The following is a 22734-nucleotide window of genomic DNA, read 5'->3' on the forward strand; positions in this document are numbered from 1 at the left end:
GTATCCTGGGTGTGTTTAATGTATGTTTCTTGTTCTAAAAAGATATAAGACCGTACTGAAAACCATGCTTCTCTGGAACACTTTCTAACGCCTTCCCAGGTTATAATCCTCACTCTGGCTCAAGTAAAACTCACCTTATTTCTCTTATTTATAGAATGGTTATTGGTTATTTTGCATCAACAGAGGTTAAGGCTTCAACATATGAGCTTGAGGGGAACACAAACATTTAGTCCATAACTTCTGCCCTTGACCCCTCAAAATTCATGTCTGTCTTGCATGCAAAATACATTCATTCCATCCCAATAGTCCCATAAGTCTTAACATTCCAGCATCAATCCTAAAGTCTAAAGTCCAAAGTCTCATTTAAATATTATCTAAATCAGATATGGGTGAAACTTGAGAGATGATTCATCCTGAGGCAAAATTCCTCTCCAGCTGCAAATCTGTGAAACCAGACAAGTTATGTGCTTCCAAAATACAGTGGTAGGACAGGCATAGGTTAGCCATTCCCATTCCAAGGGGGAGAAATAGGGAAGGAAAGGGAGGCAGGTCCAGAAGCCAGGTACCTGATGCTTACAGTAGATATTAAACCAATTTGCTGTTTTCCTGTTTAACTTGAGGGGTGACTCAGGGGTCTTGAGGATTTGTGAGCTTGTTCTGCAGAAGAAAGAGAATGCCTTCAGGGAGGTTGTGATCACCAAATGGTGAATGGCAGGCCCACTGCTGTTGAAGCCCAGAAGTCAGATCGCCCAGGGCTCATCAGGAGTGACCCCTTCGTTTCTCTGAAGCTCCTCCTGCCAAGCCCCTTAGCTCTATAAAACCCCCCTGCTTTCTGTTCTTGGAGAGGCAGATTTGAGCCAACCCAGGCTTCCACCTACTCATTTTGGCCAATTCAAATAAATCTTTCTCCATCTCTAAGAGCTGATGTCTCAGTGTTTGGCTTGCTGTGCATCAGGCACACGAACTTGAGATTAGGAGGTTTGGTATCAGTGCTAAGCAAGTCCAAAGCCTAGCAAGGCAAATTCTATCAGATCTTAAGTCTCCAGAAAAATCTTCTTTGGCTTGATGCTCTGTCTTCAGGACCCACTGGGGCAGCAGTCCCACCTCCAAGGCTTTGCCAAAACAGGGGTTGTGCCCCTAAGGCTCTGGGAGACCAGGGCCCTAAGGTTCTACAGGGCAGCCCCACTCCTGAGGTACTGATGGCATCTTCCTGGCCCACAGAAACAGAAGAGGTGGCCCTGTCCTTTGCAACTGAGGAGGAAACAGCCTTGCCCCCTGGGCCTGTAGTGGGAGTGGCAGTCCCAAGGATCTCTGAGTGTCTTCAAAATAATTCTTCCCTTTCCTTGAAGAACAGCACAGGTCAGGGCTGGCCCTGTGGCCGAGTGGTTAAGTTTGCACGCTCCACTTTGGTGGCCCAGGGTTTTACCAGTTCGCATCCTGGGCGCAGACATGGCACCACTCATCAAGCCACGCTGAGGCAGCCTCCCACATGCCACAACTAGAAGGACCCACAACTGAAAATACACAACTATGTACTGGGGGGCTTTGGGGAGAAAAAGGAAAAGTAAAATCTTTTAAAAAATGGATAGCACAGGTTTGCAGCCAAGTAGCTCTATGGTCCTGTCTTGTAGAATCCAAGAAGTCCAACATCCTTTCTTCATTTCCTCCTCTCTCTGTCCCTTTTGTCCACACTGGTAGTGTTTCTGCTCCTATAATCCCATAAACATTTATTGAGTGATAGTGCAGCCACACCCTTGGTATTCTCTTCAGAACATGCTTTCTCATTTTTTGCAATATGGACAGGGTGAGAATTTTCCAAATCTTCCAATTCTAGTTCCTTTTTGCTTAACAATTCCTTCTTCAATTCATCTCTCTCTTCTTTTGTTTTACTATAAGCAGCCAGGAGAAACCAAGCCACTCCTCTAACAGTTTGCTTAGAAATCTCCTCAGCTAAATATCGCTCTCATCACTCAAAAGCTCTACCTTCCACAAAACACTAGAACACAGTTCAGCCAAGTTCTTTGCCCCATTATAACAAAGATTGCCTTCCTTCAGGTTTCTAATAACAGGTTCCTCATTTCCATCTGAGATGTCACCAGAATCACCCTTAATGTCCATATTTGTAGAGTGTTCCTCAAAACTCTTCCAGCCTCTACCCATTACTCCATTACCCAGTTCCAAAGCTGCTTCCACATTTCTAGGTCTTTGTTATAGTAGCATCCCACTTCTCAGGACCAAAATCTGTCTTAGTCTGGGTTCTTCAGAAAAATATACATACATATGTAATTCATCTTTTATTATAAGGAATTGGCTCACACAATTATGAAGACTGAGAAGTCCCAAGATCTGCAGTTGGTAAGCTGGAGACCGAGGAGAGCCACTGATGTGAGTTCCAGTCTGAGTCCAAGTACAAAGGCAGAAGAAGACCAATGTCCCAGCTCAAAGATAGTCAGGCTGAGAGAAAGAATTCTTTCCTGCTCAGCCTTTTTCTCCTATTCAGGCCTTCAACAGAGGGGATGAGTCCCGCTTGCCTTGGGAAGGGCAGCCTGCGTTACTCGGTCTACTGATTCAAATGTTAATCTCATTCAGAACCATCTTCAGAGACATGCCCAGAAATGACGTTTACCCCAATATCTGGGCACCCCGTGGCTGGATCAAGTTGACACATAAACTTAACCTGGTCAATCTACCTTGACCTGCTTTCTTGTCTTTTCCTCACATGTTTAACCTTAGCTTCACCTGGTCATCACAATTTTCTGATTTTTGCCAATAATCGGAGCCTTGCTGAGAGACTGCTTAATTGCCCTAAAAATTACTAAGATATCGATGAGTGTAAATGACTTAAAAATTCTTCTCTCTATTTGCATGTAAACTGTGCTCTACCTAAGACAGAAAATAAAATTTTATTGTGGTATAATAATATAGCATAACACTCAATTTTAACTGTTTTAAAGCTTACAATTCAGTGGGATTAAGCACCTTCACAGTGTTGTACAGCCATCCCCACTACCTCGTCCCAGAACTCTCTCAATACCCTGAGAGGAAACCTCATCCCCGTTAAGCAGTCATTCCTCACTCCCCCTCCCCCAGCCCCTGGCAACCACTAATCTGCTTGCTGTCTCTATGGATTTGCCTATTCTGGACATTTCATATAAATGGAATCGTACACTGTGTGGCCTTTTGTGTCTGGCTTCCCTCACTTAGCTAAGGAAGACTGTGAGTCCCATTCGCTAAGAGAAGGTAAAAAATGGAAAGTGGAATATATTCCATAATATAAACAATTTCAGGTGTCTTTAAAACCACGCCAACTTTCTACTTAGCTATTTTACCAAGATTTGGGGAACTCATCTGCGATCCATCTGCCCCAGACTTTCTGTTCTGTGCTATTAATTCTTTCTTTCCGTGGAGGTTTGAGACAGCAGAACACACGCTGACATGGGGCCAGGGTGGAGAATATGAGGACACTTCAGGGGGCCCATTTCCCCTCTCCAGGCTGGCCTTCCTTCCCGGAAAGTGACCTGGCAGGACCGTAGGGGTCGTCAGGTCATGCAGCCCTGAGGGGCACAAGGATGCTTGTCCCAGGACACTTTAGGACTTGATAAAAATAAAAGCAAGCACATCTCTGGCAGCAAAGTAAATTATTCATGGGCTTATTTAAAAAGACAATATTTATAGAAAAAGAAAGAAAAGGATACCACTTCAATTCCAAAAATCATTTCCAGAAGAAGAAGAAGATTTCTAATCAAATGTGAGTCAGACACTCCCTTCATAGTTCAGACTGCACAGCTATGACTTAGCAAAGGATCCCAGGTTTTCTAAGAGACAGTTTCTACAATGTGGGTAATTTGAAAGAATATATAGCTTTATTGGGAATGTACCATGCAGATGGCCAGCCCAGACCACAAGTCAGCTGAAGTTTTGTGGGAAATGAGCAGTTTGGCAGCCTCTCAGTCTAAAGGGTCTGAGAATGCCCTGCCAGAAAGACTCAGGGTCCTCAGGAAACGCTTTAAAACGCTGAAGTACTGGAGGTCCCACTCGAGGGTTGTAGCCAACTCCACAGCTTTGTTTGGTCTAAGGAATGTACCTTAGCAGAGGCTTTATTTTTCTTTCTCAGCTCTTCCTTTTTTCCTAATCTCCCTTTTTTTATTAATAGCCAAACACAAATACATTGCAAATATTTTGTCTTTATTTCTATCCTGCTACTATTTATATATCTGCTAAGATCAAAGTCTGGATTCATCCTCCAATGAGTTCATGTTATTTTCCTGCTTCTGTTTCAAAAGATGGACCATGTAGTCTTTATAATTTTCCTTCATGATGACTAGCTTAGATTTAATCATATACACAAGCACTTCAGTGAATTGCTAAGCAAATCCATGGGAGGATAAAAGGAAGATCGATGGCCTGGTCTAGGCACAAAATTTTTCTCCTTATTTTCAAAAGTTTCTGGAGTCTGTTACTGAACACAGCGGACTGTGGTTAAAAATCCACAATGATTCCTTTGAAATAGTAGTATTTGTCTTTTTATGAGGTCCTTCAGCCCAAAAGGATTATTTGACTCCATAATATTTACATTCAAAAGATCTGACTATGAGGCAAGGGTTTTAACAAATACACCTGAATTTATCGATACACATAAATGCTGTCTCCCCCATATATAGGTAGCGACATTCCAAAGATATTGCTATTGTTTAAAATGGTTTTGGAACTCCATTTAGGAACTGCCTTCCTTCACACACTGAGGAAATTCCCTAAGGGTTAAAAACAGAATCTTTTTCACATCGGTATAAGTTTCATTTTCAGAAACAACCAAGTCATTCAATATGGCAGATGGTCATTAACTGGATAGAACTGTTTTAACCTAAATAATAGGTACCTTCCAAATAATATTAGCTTTTTCTTTAATATATAATCCGTTAGTCCTAAAGGTAATTCCAAAAGAAGTTCCTAAAATGTTCAGAACAATAGCAATATGGTTGAAAGAAGTGTCTAGACCTCCAAAGTAACTCCTTTGAAAAGGATGACTCTCATTGAATATATGGACTTTTAAAAAATTTTTTTAAGAAAAATAAGGTATCCTCACCTTGTTTGATTTTCATAGACACTCTACGTTATTGGTGACTACGTAAGGGGAGCTGGCTACGTTCCAGTTTGCTACAGAATAAAATTTTATTTAATAATTCAGTTTTTGGAGTAAACAGAAGTACAAAACCTGAAATACCTTCATAGAACTATGCTTTGGTGATTTCTTCTAAAACAAACTTTCAACGTTCACATCGATTTACAATGTGGAATGTATGCTATGCACAAAAGATAAACATACATTAAATGAACATATGAACATTAACAAAATATTAAAATATTAACCCTACCCACTAGAATTTATACTTTGGGTTTCAAAGTCTTGTTTCCAAAGCTAATTTCATTAAGCATTTCTATGATTGGGTTGCAAGAATGGCATATACTGGAATGTTAGATGCTATACAAATTAGTTTAAATAAGTTTTGGTTTTTGCCAACATGGAGTTATTTAATTTAGGTAGACTTGTGTTTTGTTTTTTGTGTTCCTGTCGATGATGAAAGGCAGAAGAAAATCATCACACATTGGGTACCTCTTGTACACAAGGACTGAACACGTTCCTTATTTAATCCACTCAGCATCTCTGAGCTAAATATTTTTATCCCCATTTATAGAGGAAGACACCGAGGCATGGGAAATTTAAACTGCAGACTCCTGGTGAGTGGGAGAAATGAACTCAGAATTACCTGACCATGTGTGGAGAAAAAAGCCAAAGACCATACCCACATGTTTGGAAAATGAAGTGGAATTATCTTCCCTTAGAGAACCTTTTTTTCACCAAAAAAACTGATGTTATCATTCCCCCGCATCATTCTCTTTCATTAATCTTAATAACTTTTTTTGTCATACTTTTTTCCCAAATGAAACAGTGCAATTATCTTCCAATCTGGGAAAATAAAATGTTCTATGAATTTTTATCTTGTTATTTATTCAGGAGCCTTTGGAAACCAGTTAAGTGCTTGAACCAGTTAAGTGTTTGGGAGGGACATATAAAAATAAAGCAAGCTATATAAAGAACTGTTGAAGTGAATAAAATAAAGGGAAAAAAATCATGATCCTTTGTTAAAAGGCACTAGGAGACTTGACCATCTAGTGGGGTAAGAGGTTAAAGATTTAAATTAGGAAAAGAATACAGAAGAGATCCTTCAACTAAAACGCAAGAGGAAATTGAGAATCAATGTCAGGGCATTCTACTTGACCTTAGAGACATATTTTACTGGTGACTTTTTTGTTTTTAAGAGTGTTTCTGATTTTCTTTTTCATTTGTTAATGGCCCAAATTTTCCAGCTTATCTCCCAGTTTATTCTACCTAGTAAAAGCTTATTCATTTTTAGCTTTTATTTTCTTGTTCAGCCTCTGAGGACTGACAACTTGAAAGGAAATAAACTAAAATAAGGCACCAGGATTAAATAATGAATTTTTTTCATCATCTTGATGGATGACAATTCATTTTGAAAATAAATATAAGCTCATAATTTACTGATATTTTGTGAGATTCTTACCTTATTTCTGTGAGGGTTTCATTCTCATTGCCTTCTGTCTTTACCATTGTCAGAACTAACACCACCCAAATCCTAAAAGGGGTTAAACCTGAAGTGACTTGATGTTTTGACAGTGTTATGGCAAAAAAATGGTGTTATCCAGAAATTTAGACTTGTGAATATGTCATATGAGGAGTTCTCAAAATTTCAACATGACTTGCCTAATTCTGGCTTTTTTTGTTTTCTGTAGTCTGCATTTGTTTTTATGCCAAAAGGATACACAGAAAACTTGTGTGCAATGCTCATCTTGAGTTGATCTTATGAAGCAGAGCTGAGTATAGAATTTTCTTTCACTTCAAAGGGCATAGACCACAGGGTGCAAAGAAAGAAGGGATTGGGTCCTTCCAGGCAAACCTTGCCCTCTGGCACTCATTCTCAACTCCCCACGGATGTAAGAGGGCAAATTCTGGCCCCTTGTAGCTCTAGGTAACATTTCCCACAACCCCTGACTCATAAATATTGACATTTGGGAAAAACAAGAGCAGAAAAGAGAGAAAAGGGCTTTGCCAAAAGAAAAAGTGGTTTTCAAGTTGAAGTGTTCGTATATTTTTCTAAAGCCTGATTTACATCAAAGACACTACTATAATTTTAAATAAAATATACCTCATCTTGGTATTTTAAAAAATAGTCTTGTCGATCAACAACTAGAGAACATAAGAATCAAAACTTTCAACGGAGTTTAAAAAATTTTTTTTTCCATCAGGAGAATAGTTTTAACTAACAGGACTGAGTTGAATGCAATTTTCTAAAAGGAACTACAATGATCTCAGAGAACATCTTTTTTGCTGAATACCAATTTTTAAATTATAGTGAATTCTTGATTTTCAGCAAAATCTTTTCTTTTTCCTCTTAAATATTTGTCTCCACTCTTCTTTACTTCAAAAAACAGAAATATGGTTAACTAAGACCTTTGAGAATTCTTCACAGCCCCCAGCCAGTTTGTCCCCATTGTGGAACTGCAGCGCGACCTGGTGGTAATTACTGTTATTACCTTGGTTTCTGCGTGTGAATGGCCAAAATTACAAAGCGAAATAAAAGAACGCCTTGTGTTTAGGCTTTTAGAAAATAAAAATAAACTATCAGGAAAAATAACAGTAGAGTGGTTCTCTTAAATCATAATTGCGAGCAGAGATTTTTATAGTTTTTAATATAATATACCTTTTCAGAATCATTTAGTAAGGTACCTCATGAGTCATTGACATAAACTGATACAATTTGTAACATTCATATATTTTCATAGTAATCCTCTTTTTTATCACATTTCCAATTATCTGAGCAATGTCTCAAAAGCATTTCAGGGGCAAAAATATCTTAAATAAGTAATGAAGTAAACTAAAAAATTTATCAGCCCTGCAAGGATTCTTTTCCCCTCTGTGCCGTGGGTACAATAAGCATCATCAAAAGACAAAAAAAAAATCCATTTGTCAAAAGACTTTTCCCCAGCAATCAAATTTAGCTAACAAGAACTTAATTAAGTTCATTTCCATCTTAAAAATGAAACCTATTTTTGATGTTTTTTCCCCTAAAAGACAAGGCAGTTTTATATGCTTTTCTTTTCACAGCTAGCAACACCATTGACACAGGACTTTATGGACAAAATGGTGATTCATAGTATCTGATCTTTTATATGTTTACATCTTTTACTTTACACCCATTCTCTTGCCTAATCCTTTCAACAACCCTGTCAAATTAAGGATCACTGTCTCCATTTTACAGATTAGAAAACTGAGGCTTAGGGATATGAAATAGTTTATTCAAGGTCACTGAGCTGGTGAGTGGCAGAAGGGACTGAACCCTTCTCCAAAGCCCATGCTCAGGATCTAGGGCTTGGTTGGTCCTCAATAAATAATCGTTGGCTCAGTGAACAAATGCACCTATTGCAAGGATAGTAAGGACAAGCCTAGACTAAATCCAAGGTCTTTTGACTCTACATCTAGTAATTTTTCGGTAAAGTTTAGACATACTTTGGCTTTTCTCTTGCATCTGCATGCAATTATACTCTTCTGAGCCGGCTAAGTGCCTTCTATTTTCCAAAAAAGAACAAAGAAGCAATACCAGGCCAGAGTCACCTGAGCCTCACATACCTGGGCTGTTTGATCCACTAGGCACTAGCAGGGGATCTTTATGATTTTTTTGCCATACATCCCTTTGGAAGTCTAATGAAGCTTCTGGAACTCTTTCCAAAATCATCTTTTAGAATATTACATGAGAAACTAACTATTTTAAAATAAAATTTTCAAAATACTTTTTAAAAAACTAATTTGTAATATATGTGCTCATTTATTCATTAAGTAATTAAATCTAGCAGCAGATTTAATAACTACTATATTTTTAGAGTAGCAGTGAGTATAAATGACATTTTGAGATATCTGTAACCCCTGTAATGTGATATCACAATATCAGTCACTTCTGTTGGTAAGAGAGATATTGTTAATATTAATGTGATATGTGGCTTATGTTCATAATTAAAGAAAAAGTGAAATTTCAATTTGAAGTTAATGAAAATAAAAATTTCTTTTCATCTAAGTTCATGGACCCCTCACCCTGTTAAGAAATCAAGGCTAATCTTAAATGAGTTACTCATAGACAAATCTTTTCAAAAACTAAATTATAAAAAAATTCTTTTGTTCAAAAAATATATACAACAAGTATATACATTCTCCTTGGTTACACATTCCTCTTGGAAAGTATATATTTTTTTATATAGTCCCCTTGATTAATATGTGAGATATTCACTTTAATATGAATGGTCTGATGTGAGGCAAGGCTCCAAAAATAAGTATGTCTGGGACCTAGGAAGGTATTAAGACAGCCTTGCCTGAGTCTTATGACATTGCTCAACAAATATTTATTGGTTGCTTGTAATAATTTCATTTAATTTAGCAAATATTTGTTCAGCAGCTATTATGTACCAGACACTATTCTGGACATTTTAGGAAACAGGTTAAAAAATGCATAATTTTATATCATTTGTGTAGCACTTTATAATTTTCAAAGCACTTCTACACATATCCTTCATTCAAGCCTATTTTCAACAACAAGAGGTAAGCAAAGAAGGATCTGGAGAATAATTCATTAATTTTTTCATTCCCATAATAAATCCCACTTCAGACAAATGGTAGGTATCCAATAAATGCAGACACCGTGCTCAGTTCTTATCCTTATCCTTTAAACAAGCCCTCAAATTAGGGCTGCCAGGTGAAATACAGAACACCCAAATAAATTTGAATTTCAGATAAACACATAATTTTTTTAGTATGTCTCGCATAATATTGTAACTAAAATATACTGCACTCGTTTGATACGGCTGCCATAACAAAGTACCACAGACTGGGGGCCTTAAACAACAGAAATTTATTTTATCACAATCTCGAGGCTCAAAGTCCAAGATCGAGGTGTCGGTAGGGTTGGTCTCTTCTGAAGCCTCTCTCTCTGGCTTGTAGATGGCCATCTCCTCGCTGTGTCCCTGCATGGTCTTCCCTCTGTACCTAGCGCTGTCCTCATCTCTTCTTCTTATAAGGACGCAAGTCATATGGGATTAGGGCCCACCTCATGGTCTCGTCTGACCTTAATTGCCTATTTAAAGTCTCCAAATCCTGTCACATTCTGAGGTACTGAGGGTTAGGACTTCAACAAATGAATTCGAGGGAGACACAAGTCAGTCCATAACACACACTAAAACATTATTTCTTGTTTATCTGAAATTCAAGTTTAACTGGGCATCCTGTATTTTTTGTTTTTGTTTTTTGTTTTTTGTTTTTTTTTTGCTAAATCTGGCAACCCTACCCTGGATTTCTCTGCCTGAGGACTGTCTCTCCACTGCAGGAACTTGTTCAACCACAGGTAGGAACAAGCCAGAGGGTAGGGAAGTTAACGCCCCTGTGAGAAGGCAGCAATCAGTGATGGGTGAAGCTTGGTGGGGAAAGGCACTAGCTTCCTTTCTTTCTAGGGAGGCAATTCTGAGCATATTCTACAAAGTCTCCCGGAAGGTCCTAGTGGGTTGGAGGCCCAGCTGTCCGCAGTGGCAAACTGCCCATTAATGCCCCCAGCACTGGCTTCCTCCCCTTCCCTGTCTCACCTTCCCTCTCCCCTTCTGCTCTCCCTAGAGTCACCTCCCACCTTCACATTCACATCTTCGTCTCAGGATCTGTTTCTGAGGGAACTCACCCTAAAATAAATGCTTATTGATTTGAATCCTCATTTTCAGAAGAGAGGTTTATGGAGCAACCAGACGCCAAAGGGCATGGAGATGGATGGATAGTGACAGACCTTCTTTCCCTTACTCAGCATTGCCTCTAGCTATCAATCATTGCATTCCTGTCATGTTCCAGGCACTGGGAGAGTCACTTTACACGTGTCTTGGCTCATCCTTTCATCCACTCTGCATGGTAGCTATTGTTCAAATTGCAAATGGGGAAACTGATGCTCAGAGAGGTTTTCTGAAGCCACACAGCTATGGCAAATGTCTTTCCCTCATGGTGCTTAAAAGCGAGTTGAGAACATATAACATTTATATGTGAAAAGATAACTAACAACACAAGAGAGTGGGTGGAAGTGTGTAACAGGCAGTTCAGAGAAGTCCTGTGGAAGTCCAAAGAGAAATAAGGGTGAACTGGGAAGATTAGGGAAGTCTTCACATGGGAGCTTGGGCTTGGGCTGAGTCTTAATGGATGTGGCAGATTCAACTGTGAAAAGAAGGGCAAGGGGAGAGTTCTGGGTGAGAGGGTGGAGGCGCAGAGTGTAGACGCAGGGCTGGGCATGTGTACTGTGACTGTAAACAGACAGATGGCCTGAGGCTGGATACAGGGAACAAGGCCATATTGCAGAGGTCTTGGAATGCCAGATAAGAAATAGAGAGTTTATCTGAATACTTACGTTGAGCAAACGAAAGTTGTTAAAAGAAGAAAATTGGCACAACCAAAACAAGGTTTTATGAGATTCATCTGGCAGTGGCATGCAGGCTGGCTTAAAGCAGAGACTGGTTAGTAGACACCTGACAGTTCATGCTTATGGTACTAAAGACCTAACAGAGAATAATGAACAGGAAAGCATAGATGACATTACAAGGGAGTTGTCAAGTCCGTGTCACTAAGAGGTCAGGGAGAAGGAAGAATAAAGAAAGCTCCTTTATTGTACCAGGGTAACGGGGAAAAGGTACCGTGAACAAGAAGTTGGGAAGTTAGATACATGAAGAAGAGGAAAGTAACTCTCTCAGGGTATTTTTCATTTCTGTAAAAATTATACAGTAGGATTTTCTGAATGATCTGGAGTTGTGGATATGTTCCCACTTGCTAGACAAAAGTAATTCAAACCTGTAGGTGAGGCACTCTCTCTTCTCCATCCGTCCTATCCCACCCCATGACCTTGCCTAGCACCTAAGACCGGATCCATAACTATAGGAGACATCAATTGTTTCTGCCTGCCGAACATCCCCTCTCCCTTCACCTGGTAACAGCATTCATGGTTTCCTTCGGAGATCTCGTTCCATGCAGTACAGGTGGGTCTGATCCTGTCCCATTCCACTCCATCCAACTTCCCCTACCCCTAGCCCAACTGCAAAAATGGGCACATATTCCAGACCTGGTCAGTTAGAACACCCTGTACCCCCTTCAAGCACAGCGATTCAGGAGTAAGCATGTGGCTTCAGCCAAGCCAATCGTTATCAGTGAAATCGTTCTTGAGAATAACAGGAAACACTTCTTTCTGCTACAATTAGGGTCCATAGTAGGAGTTAGGGGTTATAAATTAAAGTTAAAGATCAAAGGATGCGATGAGGGCTAGGAAAGAGCCTGGCTAAGATGAGAGAAACAGAGCCCTAGAAAAATCATTTGAACCCCTGGGTCCAGCCACATTTGAAGTTAGCTAAACTTCTGAACTTTCCAATTACATCATCAAAACATTCTCTCTTTTTTTTTTTATTTGATTTGTTTTGTTTTGTTTTGTTTTGTTTTGTTTTGAGGAAGATTAGCCCTGAGCTAACTGCTGCCAATCCTCCTCTTTTTGCTGAGGAAGGCTGTCCCTGAGCTAACATCCATGCCCATCTTCCTCTACTTTATATGTGGGACGCCTACCACAGCATGGCCTGCCAAGCAGTGCCATGTCCCCACCTGGGATCCGAACCAGCAAACCCCGGGCTGCCGAAGCAGAACGTGCTCACTTAACCGCTGCGCCACCAGGCCAGCCCCTCTTTTTTTTCTTCTTTAAGGAAATAGAATTAGACTTCAATTACTTGCTACCCCAAAAAAAGTTTTTTATGTAGCTAATTTTACCAACTTTTTATTAAAATGTGTCCTGCCTGTGCCAACAGTCCACACAATCTTAAAAATCATTTTATTGAAGCTTTTCCTTCCTTGGCCCCCCTAGGTGTGTTACTGCTCCCTTTTCTCTGCCTCCCACACCCAGTTTATTTGCATTTACTTTAAAGAATGTTTAAAAGTTTGCTCTAGCAGCACACCCTCCCATGTGTGGACTTATGAAGAATCTCCAAAAAGGCTTCCAAAAAGAGGAGGGTAGCAAATGGCCAAGCCCAGATGACAACTGTGGCCCTAGCCAACCCCTTTGATTTCAGCGCAGTGGCTATCTGAGCAGAAAATCCAGCCATCTGACCTACCAAAATTGTGAAGTAATCAATTTCATCTGTCGTGAACCACCAAGTTTGTGGTAATTTGTTCCCCAGCAATAGAAAAGTGATACAGGCCAGATGCAACAACTTGTTCTTTACCTTGGAAGGGATATCTTGACATGCCTGAAACCACTAAGACCTTAGAAAATTGAAATGGAGACATACAGGCAGATTCCAATGGATCTGGGGACCTGGAACACCTATATTCTATGGAGCCTCTTTGCCAAGAGAAGCAGCCCTTCCGACTGTGCTTAAGGAGGTTAGTCTCCCACTTTTTAGCCTGAAGAGCTTCCTGGTATATTGCAGAGGAAGGTATCCAAGATTTAAGTAAATTAGACTTTAAGCTCCAGCTTCAGACACAAAGACTTACAATAGCCTTACAGAGTCCAGTCTCTGTAACAAAGGGGGTGTGTGTGTGTGTGTGTGTGTGTGTGTTCCAGTGTTCCTGCTTCTCTGGTTGAACCCATAGTGATGAAGGAGCCGTCATTGTCACCATCTCTAGGTTCAAGGTGCATCCTCTTTGCCCCAGGCCCTGGTGTCCTCCTAATGTACCTCCTTCAGAGTGCTATTCCCTACTGGTCTGAGAGGCAAAAGTCACACCTATTCTCCTCAGTTTGGCTTAAGAGATTCAGGACATATTAGGCATTTTTCATTAAATCACTCATCAACCTGTTCTTTATATATGAAAAAGAATGATGTGAGAAAATCTACAGTTTTTCTGCACCAAAAATATTTTTTTCCAAAAACATTGCCTTGATATTTCCCTTTATTTTGTGTCTTGTTTAAGGAATGCAAAAGATTTCAAAAAAATAATTGATACCGTTTCAGTCTTTATTCAAGTCAAAGAAACACAACCTGGCTGTAGCAGTCCGGCTTCAGTCACAGAAGCAGAGCCACTAAAGCATTATGGGAAGAGGAGATTTATTACAGGAATTAGACCTCACACAGATGTGGGAGCAGCTGAGGAAGTGAAGGTCAGAAGGTTTGAGAAAGAGTCGCTAACTAGTCCTCCAAAAGCACCGGCATAAGTAGGTAAGTCGGGGCCTGCAGGGAAACCTGAGAGGAACTATACCCAGAGGCTTCAGTGGGATTGTGAAGGGGGAGCTCAGGTAAAGATCTACAGGAAGACACTCCCTCTGTGCAGCTACCACCTCTGTGGGTCTGCAGTCAAGCTTCTGGTTAGGGAGGAGGAGGAAGCTGAGCCTGCTTTGTTCCAGTGGGGCCAGCAGTCAGAAAGATGAGCCGGACAGTGTGGAGGAGAGCAAGAATAAGGCGGATCCATAGCCAACTGTGTCTGACCACGATGCCCTTTCAGAATAATAGTCTTTGCCTCGCCCCAATCTTCCAGATTTCCCCTTGGCCAACCCAGAACCATGCACGGAAGCAAATTCTGGGAAACATAACTCCTAGCTTAAAGAAGCTGCCATTGTGTAATCCGACACACCAGCTAAGAAAAAGAGGAATTTATTATAAGGATCCTGCAGTTGTTCACAGAACTGAGGACAGGAATGAAACTCGTTCTTGGGCATAGTCAGAAACAGGAACTCAAGCACCACCAGGGCTCTTTCGGTGTCTTGTCTGTCTTGCTGTTTTACACTTACCTTTTCCTTTATCCAAGGAGCTTTCCCCAAGGACTGACCTATTCCACTGCAGGAAAGCTGTGCTAACTGCTGACAACTCCCAAGCCTTATTTCTTACAGCTTCTTCAGACATTTTAACTGGAGAGACTCTCTCCGCTCTGTCTCTTGGTGCCTAGTCCCAGAAATTCTGAGAAAGGACTCATTGGCTGAGTGATGTTGTAACATGACTGTTCCTGCTATACCATGTGGATGGGGAAGGAGCAGATTTCAAAAGAAAGTAGAGAGTTTTGAGCAAAGCAGCTCATAGTTGACATGGCGAAGTGCTTACAGTGTAACAGGCTTGATGCTAAGAGCTTTGCATATATTATCTCATTTAATGTTTATGCTAACCCTCTGAGATGGTTACCATTCTTGTTCCCATTTCACAGGTAAGGAAAGTGAGGCTCAGAGAGTTTATATCTTACCGAAAGTCTCAGAGCTCATAAGTAGTAAGATTGGTCTGAATCCAAAGAGTGCTCTTTGTACTACAACAGTGGTTTCCAGTGTTTCAAGGGCCCCAGGGGCTTTATTCAATTGTCATTATGTGGTGGGCTCTCTCTCAATACTGCATTTCAACAAAACTCACAATTTTTTTTAAAAGTTCTTAAAAACCTCTATGCCATAGTGTACTACCTCCTTTCTCATTTCACAGGTAGTGGAGACACAAAATGATGACCAATCTATACATCTGAAGAACAGCTCTGACTCCTGGTACAGAGCTCTTTCCCCCTTCTACACTGCCCCTGCATCCTTGACCATCCACTGCAATAAATACAATAAAAGCTACTTTTAATTTCCTACTTGTAGCAAGAGAAAAATGTGTTCACTGTAGTTTAACATAATCAAAACAAAACCCACACTTCACATAATCATGTAAATTGCTATTGACGCTACTTGAGACTCAAGAACCTTCTACCAGAAAGAAAAGTCAAAGCAAAATGGAACAACAGCTTGGAAGTTCATTGTTTCTTTTCCTCCCAGGATTTCATTATAACAGCAACTAATATATATTGAGCATGCTACTATAAAGCACTGTGCCAGGCACAACAGATAGAAGTGAGTGTGTACAACACAGTCCTAGACTTTTAAAATTTGGTTTAGTAGATAGAATGCAAACATAGAATATAACCAACCATTTATGGCAGTCTATTCTAACCACTAAATGAATGATACAGAATAGAGAGTAATCACTGAGGCCTGGAACAGTCAGAAAAGGCATCATGGGGAGATAGAAGTTGAAAGCCTAGACTTTATATAACATTTATTCCTTCAAGCATTCATTCATTCACTCATTCATTCAATATTTTTTGAGTTAGGCATCATACTTAATGCATGCGGTATACAGGCTGGATAGAGGTATGAGGGAGATTATTCCACTATCAGAATAGTACAAGTCAAATGTGTGCTCTTCGCTCTTCCATCCACCAGGCATTTGTTGTGTGTCTCTTACCTGTTAAGCACTGTGCTAGATCCTTTTGTAAATGAAGTAAAAGATAGTCCAGTCACCGTCTACAATGACACAGAAAACATTTATGTAATAAGTCTTTGTAAAAATAAATGCCCAAACAGCCCTTGTTGAGGACTTTGTATCACAAAGAGAGGGCTCAAAGAAATGGCACAAGGCCAACAGGATGCAGGCAGTACCCTGGGTTCTCACCATCCAAGTGCTAGGGAGGAGCACAGCTGGCCACACCATGGTTGTGCTCCCGGAGAAGGACATGGATCCCCTGCCACCTTGCATATTTATGGAAACATTGAGAGGGGCAGGAATCACTCAACTGATTTAAGAGATTCAGTCTAGCTGAATCATCCTTTTCTGGGATGTTAATTTATATCAGCACTGGTTTCAGCCCAAGGCCTTGAAACTCATATCCCTTCTTGCTCAGCCAACTTGTTGCTAGGTGCCCGAGACGGGGCAGCTGTGCTTATCCAGGGAGAGAAATAGTCTAAGTCTTCTCAGAACGATAGGAACTCAGAGTGAGGTGGGATGGCAAGATAAATCCACAGATGGGACTTGAATAGTTGGGAAGAAAAGAGGTTGGGTATTCTAGACAAGGGGCTGCCACAGATAAAGATGCTCAGGCAGAAATCAGGATATTGAGTTCCCCATAGCAACTCAAGTGCTTAGTAGAGTGCTGATTAATAATAGGTACTTAGTAAATATTTGTTGGATGACTGAAAGACATCCAGGAAATCTGCATGCCTAGTGCATCTCAAACTTGTACCTTCAGGTACTACATCAGATCCCAAGGAAACACACGTTCACTCTTCACCATTAGGGATCCTGCGATGGAAAAGCTTGAAGAGCACAAGTGGTGGGTTCCTGTTGAGTAAAAGTAAAAGAAAAAAGTGATGAAAATAGAGCTAAAAGATAAGTTGTAAGATTCCTAACCCTTTCATGAAGAAAGAATTGCCAGTTAAGACTAAATAATATTTTTTTAAATTTTATTTTTCCTTTTTCTCCCCAAGAGCCTCAGTACATAATTGTAAATTCTTAGTTGTGGGTCCTTCTAGTTGTGGCATGTGGGATGCCGCCTCAGCATGGCTTGATGAGTGGTGCCATGTCCGTGCCCAGGATCCGAACCAGCAAAACCCTGGGCCACGGCAGCGGAGTGCACGATCTTAACCACTCAGCCATGGGGCTGGCCCCTAAAGAAATTTTTTTATTTAAATCAGCAGTAAACTGGATTTTGTGGCCTCCACAATAAATAAATCATATAAGTATTATAAATAGTGATATGAGTTCATAGCAATAGGCGTCCACAATAACACAGTGTCTGGCTTTATAAACCATCTTTGGGGAAAACAAAAATTAAACCCTGCAAGATCTAAGAATTCATAACTGTATACACACACACACTCTCTCCAAAATTTAAAATAATCTGATTGAGAAACTACAGTCCCCTCTTAAAGTCAAAATTCTTTAAGGCCGTGAGTGAAGATGATAATGGTATATAGCTAATGCAATATACGGTACTATCGCATTACTAGAAATTCAAAGGATTAACTATAACTGGAAAGAAAACTGGACCACCAAGCTTCATTTTGTATTTTATATTTTTGTGTAAAACTTTACTAGTCCTCAGTTTCAAAATTTGCTCTCACTCTGCCTTGCTTCACCTTTTTCAGAAAATATATGTCGTGTGGTTTGGGGCTCCCTGAGGATAACTAGTACGGTCAGTTCAATGACGCTGTAAATTTCAGATCTGGATATTGTCACCCATTTGCTCTTTCCAAAGATGCAGGGCACTTATTTCAGGACACTTGTCCTACTGTTTTAGCTTTAAAAAACGTTGGTGACAGTCTAGCTGAAAATTCAAATGGAAAAGAATTTGAAATGGTTGGCATCTTCCCTTCTGGTGATTTTTTTAACTGATTCTGGAGAAGAATGTTTCTGTGCAGGATGACCAGGCTAGGGTGCCACTGATCCTATCATTGCAAGCCCCTTCATAATCAGTGTAGATGGCCACACAGTTCATTCAACCCATAGTGATGAGAATCAAACATGAAGAAGGCTGAAATAATCAGGTCAAATTTGCATCCGGCCAGTTCAGTGGTCACATAAAAATGAGGGCAAAAAAAAATGAGGGTATAATCAAAAGTCATAATGGATCATATTTTCTGTGGGTAAAACAGTGGTGATGATCGTGAAGTACCAGCCAATTTCAGAAAGACACTAGCAAGTAAATGTAAATCATTAATATTTGTATAGGGAGGGAATAAAAATAAACAGTAGTGTTTACCATATAAATTTAGGCAGATTTATGTGGCAAACATCTAATTTCCAGCTCATTCCCTCTCTTCATAAAAAAAGTTAGCCAGTAATCGAAGCATCAAGGAGTCAGAATATTTTAAGCCGAAGTACTATTTTTAATACTTTCTGTTTCATTAGTTGGATTTCTTGGGTTGGATTTCTTCTGTTTGTCACCCCCAATCCATCCTCTGCCCTTCACTGCCATGCTCTGTGTCCTGGAAGGCTGATCTGTTTAGACTACATCAACAGGCCCCCTTGTCCTCTGGCTTCCTCTTGGGTTTGGCAAACAGGGGGCATGAATGGGAGATCAGAGGAAGGTAGGAGAGTGAGGCCAAACATTAATTATTTCCACTCCCATTGATGAAGTCATCCATCCATGGAAGGTCATAGCTCTTTTTTAGATGGTCCATTCCACACAGCCTCTCTATCTTCACGTTCTAATAACTACTTCCTCCTCTTTGCTCTATTACTGTATCATCCCATGTGGTTTCTGTACTCCTTGCCCAAACATTTATATTTATAAACAGTCCTTCTATAAAACTCTCCTCAAATCACCCAGTTTGATTGACCATGTGTAACCTTGGTTGAATCACATGACCAGTAATCATTATTTAGAACTATTTGGCAATTAGTATTCATTCAAAACAACTGTTTGATAATAACAAAAGGTGTGGCTGTTTCTCTTCACCTTGGCATGTTTTCCTTGATAAACCTGAGGCAAGATTCATGGAACATACCTTCAATATTATCTCAACGTCCTTCCTCAAGGGTATGTGGTCTTGCTTTTATTAAAATGGCTCTGGGTCTAAGAGCTGTCTTGGGAAGGGAAAGCAATTAACACTGTCAGGTTGACTCAAGTCAGGCCTCTATTCACCAAATGGACAATTTTTTGGTGATACAAATCAAGTAGGTCTGGTTATTTAGTTTAATCTTTATTGGGGAACAATTTCCCACTGCATTTCTGAATGCTTTCTATCACCTTTTGTTCTAGACTACCATTTCAAGGATATTTGTATGGTAAACAGAAGGTAGAGATAGTGTTTCCCTCTAGGGGAAAGAGCACATTCGTTTCCTGAGCAGGATAATAAAGACAATGTCTCCCTCCAAGGCAAAGTTTGGGCAGGTTTCCTTCTAGGTCATTAGAAAAGAATGGAGTTTTCTAAGCTTGGAGTCCCTCAGCTGTGATGCAAACCCACTTCTTGCACAGCACACACTTGGGCCTCTCCACCTCACCCCATGGGCCTTGGGAGGCAAGGGGAAACGTGAAGCTTATACCGCCTGCTGTGCTGTAAGTAGAAGAGTCCTTTTTCTCTGACCCAGATGTCTTATGTCTTCTGTCAGCATCTGTGAAACTGGCAGGCTAAGCTGTTAGCTTGAAAACAGGATAAAAATCTCAGACCCTTTACAGTTCTTAGCAGTCCAAGGACTCCCAGCTTAGGCAGCCACTATGCTGAAGTCATGCATTTCTATGTCTGGCCTGCTGCCTTTTATACTAACTGCAGTCACTTTTCCTCTGGTCATTAAGTACTGCAACTTGGCTTATACTGTGTCTGGATCCTGCCCCCTTCATTGAAAGCAGGGAACCCATATTAACAGCACTGTTCCCCAGTAGCAGCGACGATTATGGAAGACAACCACTAACGCACTTCCCAAAGATAGTGGCACTCCTTTTACCGGTGGATTTTCTCTAGGCTCCTTCTTGGGGAGATAAAGTTAGAGAATCGGAGCTTGAATGGACTACACATGAAAAATCCACTCCAGCATCCCTAGTTCCAAAGTCTTTAAATTCCTCTCTCCACATTATGCCAAAGAAATTTTAGCACCTTGACTTCATTTAGTGTGGCTCCATTGAGTCTAGGATTCAGTTATCTAGAATCATTCCAGCTGCTCCAGTTAGCAAGCTTTGCTGAAGTAAAGGAACAAAGCGCTAGAGGATCTTACACCAGCAATTAAATATTTCAGCCTGGAAGTGACACACATGACTTCCCCTCATAACCTGTTGTCCAGAACCACATGGTCCCTCCTGCAAGGGGGGACAGCAAAGGGTAACCTTTCAGGGTCCTGGAAGGAGAGGAAAATTGGATGTGTTGGCAACACACCCACATCATTTAGGGCTGCCCCAGTCATGAAGAGCTACAGTATCATGAACTATTCATGCACCCTAATGGACAGCCCACTTGGCTACCCATACTCCCTTCATCTCTCCTGAACAACCACCCAGAACCAGAGTTCCTGAAATCTTCAATTGGGAGGATTATAGCAGCTATGTTTTACATTATTTGGTTGTTTCTTTTCTCTCAACTCCCTACATCTTACATGTAAAGCGCCCATAGTAACTAATGTTTTAGATTTCAGGTGGGAGTTATGTCTGAATTGATATCACCCCACAGTAAGACATGAGTCTGAGCCTTTTGCTTGTTCAGTTTATTGGTGCCTTCTGGACCTGCTAGGGCCAGGTCTTGCAACTACCACTTCTGTTTTATACTGGAATGCTACTGGGCATGCCCAGTGTTATGGTTCAGCGATCAGATAATAATAGCTAGTTTCTGAAGGGTGGTTTAGGTTGTCTAGTCACTTGGAGACCCAAAGTCAGATGTTCAGTTTCTATCAGGACCCAGTAGCAAGCTAACAGCTGCTTTTCAAATGAAAAATACTTATAGCATGAACTTCCTCCAAGTCCTCGTTTGCTCTGGGGTTTTCCCAAGTCTCCAAACAGCATCTCTGCTGCCATGCACACTTCCAGTGCCATCAGGTCTGCTACAACATAAGGCCCAAGGGGCATGTCAGCCTGCGTCCCAGCCTGGACCTGCTTGAGAGCTCATTCCTGTTCCAGGACCCACTTAAAACTACCAGCTTACGGTATACCTCATAAACGGGTTAGTGCAGCATGCCCAAATGTGTGTATGTTGTCGCCAAAATCCAAAAAGTTTCATCAAAGACTGTGCCTCTTTCTTTGTGGTGGATGGTGCAAGGTGCCGCCACTTGTTTCTCTCTGTAGAGACTTCCTAATATGCCCCAAACCACTGAACCCCTTGAAACTTTACCAAAGTGACACAGCCTTGAACTATCACAGAATTTATCTCCCACCCCCGGTGTATATATTTTCTACTTCCTGCTCACTAGGTCTAATTAACAATGTAATAATCAATATAAAGCATCAATGTGATGTTTCATAAAACACAATAAAGATATCTCTTTGTCTCTGCTATGTAAAGGCAAACCGCTTCTGATTTTGCCTACTGATTGGGTTGGAAAAGGATACATTTGCCAGGTTGATATTGCATGTCAAGTGCTGGGGCGGTGATTTGTTCCAGTGAATATACTATATCTATAGCTGCAACTAATATCATAATCTGATTAGGTTTGCAATAATTTGTCATTTTCCAAGGCCCTTCAGGCTTTTGCTCTGGTCAAACAGGAGAGTTTCATGCAAATGTAGTAGGAATCACTATCCCTGCTTCTCTCAAACTTTTTGTGGCAGCAGTAATTTCTACAATCCTGTCGGGAGTGTTGTTTACCATTTACCATTGGTATATTGTGTGGGAAGAGTGCCAGAGACTCTAGATGACCTTTCCTTTCACAATAAATAGCTCCCACTCCAAGGGACAGGGAACCAGAATTGTACTCTGCTAGTTACCAAGTATATGTGTATGTGTATGTATTCCCACCATATGTCCTGGCACTGGAGTAACAAACACAGGATGGGTCTGCAGTCCCATTAGATGCACTGTTACATGAATTTAGGCCAAGACTTCACCTAACACCTGACATTCATAAGCCCTTACTTGCATGGACTATTGTAGTGTTTTGGGTCTCTGAGTATCAGTGTAAGACTATAGCCAGTGTATAATAGTTCCCAGAAGTTTTAGGTATTTCCCTTTCTCCAGTGCACAGTCCCCTGGGTAAATAGCTCCAGGTCACTCTGTGGAAGGCTTGGGAGCAAATCCACCATATACACCCATGGCTGTACTGCAGGGTTCTTCTTCAAAGGCACTCGGCCTCCACCTCTTTTGAGGGGCTTCAGGTCTATACACTTGGCTTAGTTCTGGGAACCCAGTAAGAATGCATGAATCCTAACAGTGGTGTCTAGTTAGTTTCTTCCCAGAAGATCATGAAGTA

The 22734-nt window shown here is 40.7% G+C and overlaps 1 long non-coding RNA gene across 1 annotated transcript in view; it reads right to left on the minus strand.

The window, feature by feature from the left end:
- The window catches only part of LOC123284518 (uncharacterized), a 74903-nt gene that overhangs the window by 40053 nt on the left and 12116 nt on the right, over nt 1–22734 (minus strand). Inside the window, exons 2-3 of the long non-coding RNA XR_011501949.1 lie at nt 17087–17184; nt 16312–16370 (exon numbers count right to left, since the gene is read on the minus strand). This is a non-coding gene — a long non-coding RNA (uncharacterized lncRNA). The remainder of the gene's footprint in view (nt 1–16311; nt 16371–17086; nt 17185–22734) is intronic.

Source organism: Equus asinus, chromosome 3 (assembly GCF_041296235.1).
Source record: "Equus asinus isolate D_3611 breed Donkey chromosome 3, EquAss-T2T_v2, whole genome shotgun sequence".
In the NCBI taxonomy this organism is placed as follows: domain Eukaryota; kingdom Metazoa; phylum Chordata; class Mammalia; order Perissodactyla; family Equidae; genus Equus; species Equus asinus.